This window comes from Helianthus annuus, chromosome 6 (assembly GCF_002127325.2).
Source record: "Helianthus annuus cultivar XRQ/B chromosome 6, HanXRQr2.0-SUNRISE, whole genome shotgun sequence".
Classification (NCBI taxonomy): domain Eukaryota; kingdom Viridiplantae; phylum Streptophyta; class Magnoliopsida; order Asterales; family Asteraceae; genus Helianthus; species Helianthus annuus.
The window spans coordinates 61201129-61211127 of NC_035438.2; the positions used below are offsets into that span (position 1 = coordinate 61201129).

A 9999-nucleotide genomic window follows, 5' to 3' on the forward strand; every position below is an offset into this window, starting at 1 on the left:
TCAACCAAGGTCATTAAGTTGGACTTGGTAGATTAATTGAGTAATCAGGGTCATTAATTTGGACCTAAATACTTAAGTGGATTTCTAAAAACTGATGAATAGTTGAAAATTTTCTTAGTTTGTATAGATTGTAATGTTATATGTTTGAGAAACAGGAAACAGGATTCAACATCCCCATGGCAAAGAAATGTTAAAGTTTGAACCAGAAATTCGAGTCCCAGCATACCGAGAGGGGGAGTCTGCGAAAGGGGGAGTCAGAATTCTGGATCAATATTTAAAGGGGAGATTGAAGATAGAAGATTGAAGGAAGCTTTTACTATGACAAATCAAATTGGAAAGAGACAAAGACTGAAGACTCGACGCCGAAGACTACGTTAACATCCAAGGGGGAGTCTGTTGGTGCATCTAGTGTCTATTAACTTCGTCTTAATCGAGTCTTATGTCTAGAACTAGATAGATCAGGGTTCAGAAATCAAGAAAGTGTGAATTAGATGTAATTCCGCTTTAAATGACACTAGGTCAATTCAAGCGAAATCAGATATGTTTTAATTCTGCTTGAAACCTACATGGTGATTTCGCTTGAACTTGTTGGAGCGAAATCAGGTCTCGCTTGAAGATGTTTCGAGCGGAATCACCACAATTATATATATGTATGTTGTGTGTTCATTTGAAGCGGAATCAGGTCATACTATCTGAGTCGAGGTGCTACCGGATTTTTGTCAGAAATCTTTGTAAAAGCTCAGGAGATCATTAATAGAAAAGAATTGAAAAGGAACAAGCTGTTTGACATTGTTTGCATTGATTCCGCCTTTGTAAATGATGATGAACTACTCATACTGACTATTTAGGGTCACACAACTGTCCAACAGTAATGAGTAACCATAAGAGTCATATACAAGTTTCCTAAGTTAATATGCCTTAAATATGTTGTGACATCAGTAAGATGTCTTCTATTATGCCCAAAATGACTTTAAACCCAAATTATGCCCCGTAAGGGCATTTTGGTCATTTTAAAGGTTGTAAAAGAGTTTAAATAATAACCTGAGTTACAGGTCTAATTAAATCAGTACATATACTTAATTTGATAAGCCATATCAGTAGGGTATCATATATATATGAAATTTATTAAATTTAACCATACTATGCACCGTAGGGGCATTTTGGTAATTTCACATAAGCCTAAAAGGCCAAAACTGGAATCTGAGTTTTAGACTTTTGTCTACTGTTATGATATTAAATTTTTACTGAAAATATCAGTAGGCATCAACCTTTATATATATAAACTAGTCTTGATACATACTATGTGTTAAAAACGCTTAAAAAGGCGATTTGGAGCCATTTCCGGGTTTTGTATAGAAAGCTGATATTTTTAATATTCCAGAAGGCTCAAAATACTTTGTTTAACATATTAGATCAGTAGAAAAAGGTTTGAGGTCAAAATGATTTATAAAACTCATTTTATAGCCCAAAAGGGGCAAAACCGGCATTAACCGAAATAAGCTTAGAACTCTAAGTTATGCTCATCCTAAAAATAAATAAAAACCTCTAAAAATCCCAAAATATTATTTTATATCAGTAGGTAAAAAGTTTGATATTGAAATTTGGGTTTAGATAGACTATATGCTAATTACGCCATTTAATTACTAAAAAGGCTTCTAATTACGCTAATGAGCATAACTCTAAATCTAGACCTCAAACTGATGTCAAATCTTAGGTACAAGTTTATAAATCAGTAACTAAGGTGTCTACTATTTTACATTTTCAAAAATCATAATTTAAGGTGAAAAGGGCATAATAGTCAACATTTAAGCAATTAACGGAAACTTGCATAATAATTGGACAACTAATGAACCAAGCCGTATAATCACAGAGGGTTATACTAACATGTAATTAGGTCCAAAAGAAGCTCTAAGGCAATCATAAACTAGGCTTAAACGGGTCTGAACTGAAAGTCAAAGTATAAGTCAAACTATGCGACTTTTGGTTCCGAACCGGACTTAAACTGAAAATTGTCGGGGTGAACATGTTTAAACATGTTCTTACATTAATTACCAAGTTATATTAATGATAAAACAGGTTGTATGGATCCTACATTGCTAATTATGCATTAACTTTGAAATAAAGCTTTCTATTGACTTTTTGTAATTAGTTTTGACCTGACAATTGACATAGTTAGAGAGGGAATCAGAGGGTACCCTTTTAAGGGTTTTTTACCCACATAATTACCAACTCATAGGTATTTTTAATTCGAGATTTGACTAGATAATTATTGATTAATCTCGAAGTCAAACCTTAATTACGATGGTTTGACTTTTAGCTAATTAACTAAGCTAAATTGAATTAAAAAAGATTAAGGACACTTACAAGAGTCCTAAGTATGATTAGGGACCTAAGAGGAGTTGGTTGCTGATCAGAGAAGCTCCAGAGAAGTCTAGAATAAATTTCCAAGTGAGCAAGTGAGAATGTCACAACTTGTTCTTCTTATATAGTGAACTAAAATGCACAAGATTAATCCATGTAACTCTACTAATGTTATGGGATCCTCCCAGGTGTCCCTATGATGCCAAAAACCAGTTACAAGACCCCTGATTTTCGAAAACCACTCAACTAAGGCGGTGGAACTGGCTGAACAGGCAGCTGTCCATTTCTGCTGCCAGCGACAGCCTTACGGACCGTTAGCGATTCCTTTGCGGTTCGTAAGCATCTCCTTGCGGACCGTAAGCCTTAGCTCTTACCGTCCGTAACCGATGACCAGAGACAAAAATTTTTGCAACTTTTAGGCTTTGTCCATACTTTTCTTACAAGTCCGAATCTTATGCTTCTTTTCAGTAAAGGGAGCCAGGTTTTCAGCCCTTGCATGCCTTGCATGTACTTACACAACTTTGGCTCTTTGTGGAAGGTTTTCAAATGTCGGAAATACTGAGAATTATTGGATCCTTATGGAGGTTTGGCCATGCATTTTAATTTGAGTTCAATTCTTTTAAATAAGAATTTTAAATCATGAACTTTGTAGTAACAATTTAAAAGAACCCAATTTCCTTATAAAATGGAATTTATTTATTTAGGAACAACCGGCTAATATATCAGATGTTTATCTTAACGATTTAAGGTCTTGGAATTTATAACTTGGGTTGCTCAGAGGTATTTTAATAACATGTTGCCCTTTTTAAATCCTACCAGACATCTTTTATTTGTTTCGGGTTCCTGACACGTTTGTCTTACAAGACACGTGTCTTTATTTCATTGGGTCTGATTTTACGAGGTGTTACACCACTCCCCGATAACTAATGCATCATCCGCATATTAAAGGTGAGATAACACCGGCCCGTTGTTAGGAAGCCTAACACCCGGCACCGCCCCAATAGCAACCGCCTTCTCGAAACAACAAGAGAGAACCTCCATAATCACAAGAAAAAGAAACGGAGATAAAGGGTCCCCTTACCTCATACCCTTTTCACACTGGAAATCGAACGTAGGCGACCCATTGACCAACACTGCAGATCTAGCTGAGGAGAGAATCCCATAAACCCAATCGCACCACAAGCCTGGAAAACCCATTTGACGCATCGCATCCCTAATGAACCCCCAATTCACATTATCATAAGCCTTTTCAAAATCCAGTTTCAACAGAAACGCCTTCTTCTTTCCTTTTCTAAACCAGTTAATAATAAGAGGCCCGTCAAGGATAAACTTACCTTTTAAAAACGCGAATTGGCTTTCGGAGATGACAGACGGAAGGACCTTTTTAAGACGGTTCGCCAAGACTTTAGAGATAACTTTGTTTATCGCTCCCACCAAGCTAATCGGCCGATACTCATTAAGACTCGTCGCATCTCTGACCTTCGGGATAAGAGTGATAAACGATGAGGCACACCCTCTGCTAATCTCCCTCCTAGAATAGAATTCGTTCAACACATCAACAAAATCTGCTTCAAAAATGTCCCAGAAGTGCTTGATAAACCTAAAATTCAGCCCATCCGGGCCAGGAGCCCTGTCCCCCCCACAATCCGCCACCGCCACCTTTAGTTCTTCCAAACTAAAGCTAGCCACCAAACAATCAGCATCCTCTTGACTGATTTTCTTGATATTGTCACAACTAACCACCGGGCGGTTGACCAAATCCTCCTTAAACTTATCCCTAAAAAACTGGAAAACATTCTTCTTAATGATACTCGGCTTTGAACTCCATGACCCGTTCACATTTAAATCATGAATCCTATTAGACGCCCTCCTGCAATTTATAAAAGAGTGAAAAAAACTTGAGTTCTCATCGCCATCCTTGGCCCACTTGACACGAGAACGCTACTTGAGGTCTTTAGTTTTATTTTCCTCCAACTCCTTCAACAACTTGTCATTCTCCGAGAGAATCCATTCCTCTTCCTCGTCAAGCTTTCTACCTTCTTTAAGAGATCGGAGCTGTACGATGTAGGGCAGTAAGGGCATGTTTGGGTAAGCTTTTTGAAACAACTTATTGACTTATTGGCTTTTTGAAAAGTCATAAGCTCTAAAATGATGTTTGGCAAAGAGGGTGTATGTGAGAGGGAAAAGCCAATATCACAAAATCCTGACTTTTCCAAGAAGCCAATAAGTCAATAAGTTGTTTCAATAAGCTTACCCAAACATGCCCTAAATGTTGGAGAGAGGAGTTATCTTTATAAAAACCCTAACATTTGAGATGCAGGGATTCGTAAAATTGGCCTGCCAAATTAGATTTTCAAGTTGCTACCATAAATCCGGTCACAATTTAATATGTTTTTCATTTAATTAATTTTTTTATTGGTTTTTATCATGTTTCCCACTAATTTGCTACCGAAAATTTAAGGTAGCAAATTTTGCCACCATTTTGTTACTGAATATGGGTTGTACGTGACCTTTTTAAATTTTGGTGGCAAATCGGTTGCTAATTTTGCCACTTGTTCTCTCGGTGGCAAATTTTGGTCACAATTGCCCAATTTTGTAGTAGTGTTCTAACTCCGATCTTGCTCTCGCTTCCAATTCTCCCTCCTTTTTAATTAACTCATCTCTCCATTCTTTAACATGGTTCCTTATAAACTCAAACTTCTTTAGCAATCTGATGTCCGCCGGGCCGCCCCCCACAAACTTTGACGCCGCCTCCCTAACCATAGCGTCATAACCCGGTCTGCCCAGCCAAGAATTAAACACCCGAAAGGGTTTAGGGCCAACAAAGTAATTTTCTTACAAGACTTGCCATGAGACCTCATTGTGCAAATGCATTAAATTATGTAGAAATATATTTGTTTTGTGGATCAATTGGAGTTTAATTAGACTACATCACGGGATCATAGGTTTTGACATATGTTTGTTGATGATTTTAGTGTCATATAGCTATTTAATGAAATTCATGTACCGATACTGAACAGGACCGTACCGGTATTCGATACCAGTACAGGCTCGATACCGGTTGACACCAAGGTTATCCCAACTCGTGATATTAAAAAAATGATTAAAGTTTAAAAGTAAAGAAAATAACTATTATTATAATATTAAAATAATAAAAGTATTAAAAAACTATATATTATTATAATATTAAAATTACTATTCATATAATTATATAAATAACATTTATATAATATTAAAGAGAAAAGTCGGTGGCCTTTGCCACCTACCCTTTCTCTTTTAATCATACCATACCCTAATCAAAGAGACTTCTGAACCCTTCTCCTCCATTCTTCCCCTTTCACAAAATGGTGACACAAGTTGAATCCCCCTTCGATGCTATCATCAGACTTCGCTAATATTGCATTCGAGGCTGAGCGAATGGTCAACTTCGGTGCTGACTGGCTTCACATGGACATCATGGTACTTCAACATCACAACACAATCTCCAATCAACTTCGATTATACTTTGTTTCTTCAATTTTCTCACTTGCCCCTAATCAGTTAATGTTATTTTGCAGGATGGGTGTGTTCCAGATTCAAATAGATTGTTGTTAATTTGTCACTTTTTTGGTTTTTAATTTTGGTTTCTTATTTTCTGCAGCCATATTGTCCCAAATCTAACTATTGGTGCTCCAGTTATTGAGAGTTTGAGAAAGCACACAAAGTAAGTTCTTGGTGTTCACGTTTTGATTTTTAGCTTTATTGCTGCTTCATCAAAAATAGTTTTTTTTTTTTAATTTGATTCTTTAACATACCTTGATACTAGGGAGTGCATGGGTCGGTTTTGCCTCAAAACCATAACCGTAACCCATATGTTGGTTAATGGATAACTATAAAGGATCGGTTATGGCGATTTCACTTAAGCGATCTTATCAGATGACACCGATACCAGCGCGAAGAAAAGGTGCCTTTCCATACACATTTCGCTATAATCATCGAAATATATTGATGAATTTATCATAAAAAATCTGTGTTTTGCAGGTTTTATCTGCAGGAATGAGTTCCAAGATATTGAAGGAGGCGTTGATTCAGCAAACGGAGATTCAGGAAGAAACCGATGCGGAGGAAATTAATGATGATGAGGAGAGGCTGCTGGAAACTTTCTTCTCCAAGGATGCAACGCCACAGCACACTTTGGCTGATATTATTGTGGAGAAAATTAAAGAAAAAGATCAAGTGCCTGCAGGTTTTGATCCGTTTGATGTTATGGTTCGGTTTTACTCATGTTTGTGAACTAAAATTTGTCGATAGGTTTGTCTGCAGGAGTTCAACATCTGCCCAAATTGGATTATTCAATCATAGAGATATATAAGAGGTGCTTTACATCTTTGATTTCTAGATAGGCTTTTTAGCTAGGGATGTTCATGGTCGGAGTCGATTGTTTTTTTTTTAACACTTAAAAGTACTATTGGATTTCAAAAGTTGGGTATAATGGTATGCATATAAAAGACATTTTACTTTATAAGTAGTAAACCGTATACGAAAAAAAGTGAAGAAAAAATTACGAGCATTAAATGGGTTAAGTTATAAGTATTATAATTGTAAGATTTGTCTAAATGAAAAAAAAAATGTTTTTTGCTAAATTTATATAGCTTAGTAAGTATTTTTTTAACAATCATAAACCTTACTAATACGCTTAATAATACCTGCAGATTATAATCTACTAATGCTCTTAATTTTTTCTTCACTTTTTTTCGTAAACCAGTTAGTACTTTTATACATACCGTTTTACCCAACTTCGAAAATCCAATGAAAAAATATTGTTTTTTCTTCAAATTATACAGCTTAAAAAGTATGTTTTTAATTTCTTTCGATATTTTGGCTGGTTTGGTTTACCCGGACCGCTTTCAAACCTCAACCGAATCGTGAAACTCGGTTTATCAAATCGTAAACAAAATCATTTAAGTCTTAACCCGGCCGGAGTTAGCTCAGTTTGGGCGGTTCTGTCGCTTAAAATCATATAATTGTATAAAGTGTATGCATTAAGACCGTAAATGCATTAAGACCCTAAACAACCATAATTCCACCGACTATAAACAACCTAGAGATCGCCGCCGCAACGCGCGGCATCTGGCACCATCCTAGTATAATATAATATATATATTTTTAATATATAAATAAGAGTGAATTGCAAATTTTGTCCTTTATATTTACACCCATTTGCAGGCGCTGTCCTTTATCTTTAAAATTGACGAGTTTTGTACTTTGTGTTTTCAAATCATACATGTTTTGTCCTTTACACCTAACCCAGTTAGTTTTTTCAGTTAAATTTGGTCTATGTGGTTTTCATATGAGGACATTTTTGTCAATTCAAATTTGATCTCTTCCACCCATCACCACGCCATCACAACCTGCCACCACCCACCCTACCTCCTCCACCTCCACCTCCACCCGTCAAGAATGCCAATGCAAAATGTAAACAATTAATAAAAGCAATGAAACATTCAAAGTTCAAATATTTGGAATATCATGTAAACTAAACATATTAAAACATATTATCAAAATCATAACCTCCTCAACAACTTTCTCTCTCAGCCGTTCAGATAGGTGTTACATGATCTTGTGAAATTGCCCACAAATCTGGATGAATCGAACATCCCCCACTGGATACAGGTGTTAACTCGTCCTCTACACCCTTGGATTCTACCTATTTGGAACAAGGGAGTCCAATTTTAGGCCGTTCACCCCACCCCACCCCACACCACAACACCATCGCTCCACCCCACACCACCATCGCCACCACCACCACAACCCACCGCCCCCACCTGTTAAACCACCACCACCCACGGCACCACTCCAAAACGAAGTCGCCGATCACCACATCTACCGCCTCCACCCACCGCACCACTTCAAAATGAAGTCGCCGGCCACCACATTTACCACCTTTAAAACAAAGTCACCTGGCATCACCATCCACCGCTGCCCAACCATCCACCACCCACTCAACACAATCACAACCATCCATCATTTCCCCACTTCCAATAAAGATTAATAAAGAATGTGAGTTCCATTAAATATTTCACCCGAAAGATTAAAGAAATCATAAACCAACAAATAAAGAAGAAAAAAAAGAAGCCCACTAGATCTGCCAAAATTAGGTCAAATATTTTGTCTTAATGGAATTCTCTAAAAATTAAATTTGACATGATACACTGGGGTTCCAATTAGATATGTGAATAACCTTTAAATACCCCACCGCCACAATCGGATAAGGTTCCAGATCTGGTCGGTGTATGTGCGTGCAGTGACTTTACAGGTCAAAATATCTCAATGAACAACTGATTGGAAATGATGCTTCTTCACCCAAATTCGCAACAACAGACCTAGTAAAGATGGCAAGGTGTTGCAGAATTTGTTGAATTGTTTGTGGATGTTGGAACTTTTAGAGTTAGGGATTTGTTTAACTTTGAGCAGGTGTGTGAGAGAGAGAGAGAGAGAGAGAGAGAGTACAGAGAGAGAAAGGGTATTGAGAGTGTGTGTGTTGAGTTTTTATATATTTTATTTCTTTATTTTGCAATTAAATAGGTAAAATTACAAAAGTACCATCATGTGACATGCACATGATCTCATTTAGCATTAAAAACTAACTGGGTTAGGCTCAAAGGACAAACCGTGCAAAATTTTGAAACATAAAGTACAAAACTCGTCAATTTTAAAGATAAAGGACAACGCCTGCAAATGGGTATAAAGATAAAGGACAAAATTTGCAATTCACTCTATAAATAAATATAATTAACATATAATATAATATATATTTTAATATATATATATATATATATATATATATATATATATATATAATTAGCTTTACTTAAGGAGGGAGGGGGCGCTACGTGGTGGTTGGGTGACGACGCATGGAACCCCGTGGAACACCGCCGCCACTGAATATGACCATGAGTGATGGTCATAACGCATGTTGGCCATGACGAAACTAAGTTTGATGACGTGGCGGAACATGACTGGGTGTGGTGAGTGATAGAGAGTGGAGCACCCCACCCGTAATGACCAATGAAAGATCAAAGTTAAAGATCAAATAAGTTGGATAGTGTGGGGTGCACACTTGTTTGAGAATCCTATATATGATTTCACATCTGCACAACAGGACAACAAAGTCAGGGAGAGACCCTGGTAGAAGGGTCTAAGGTGCGGCAGCCCCTACCCCTTATGGGGTCCAAAGGGCAACGCCCCTAGCTAGGGTTAAATTCGATGGGAAAAGATAAATTTAAATGGATAAGCATGTGAAAAACCGAAGTTAACAGCCATTAGGCAATTTTAATCGCATGGCAGTTTCCCCTGGATTTTATCTTTCGTATTTGGTCATTCTAAGGGTACACAAATACATACAAATTACACAGACTCGTTCTTGATTTCTCTCTAGAATTATCCGATTGAATTGTCATGAGTACCAGTGAAATAATTCAATTTGAAAGGGTTCTACACGATTTTAGATATATCAAAGTATTCACGAATTGAAAATCCAACAAAGTTTTCCAACTACACTCGTTTAAAAAAACTCAACAATCAAGAGGATGGCATATATGCGACACAGAGTGCTCACGGTCCCATTTTGATCAAACATTAACTTGTTATTAGCTTATC

At 36.9% G+C, this 9999-nt stretch overlaps 1 long non-coding RNA gene across 2 annotated transcripts; it reads left to right on the top strand.

The window, feature by feature from the left end:
* The first annotated feature begins 5644 nt into the window (after positions 1 to 5644).
* Positions 5645 to 9092, top strand: LOC110865528. Of its 2 annotated transcripts, XR_002550777.2 has the most exons (6): positions 5645 to 5820; positions 5919 to 5923; positions 6002 to 6064; positions 6167 to 6304; positions 6382 to 6586; positions 6652 to 9092. It is a non-coding gene; the product is annotated as an uncharacterized LOC110865528 (long non-coding RNA). The 2 variants fall into 2 exon arrangements; XR_002550778.2 differs by lacking the exon at positions 5919 to 5923 and having other exon boundaries at positions 5646 to 5820.
* Positions 9093 to 9999: the final 907 nt, after the last annotated feature.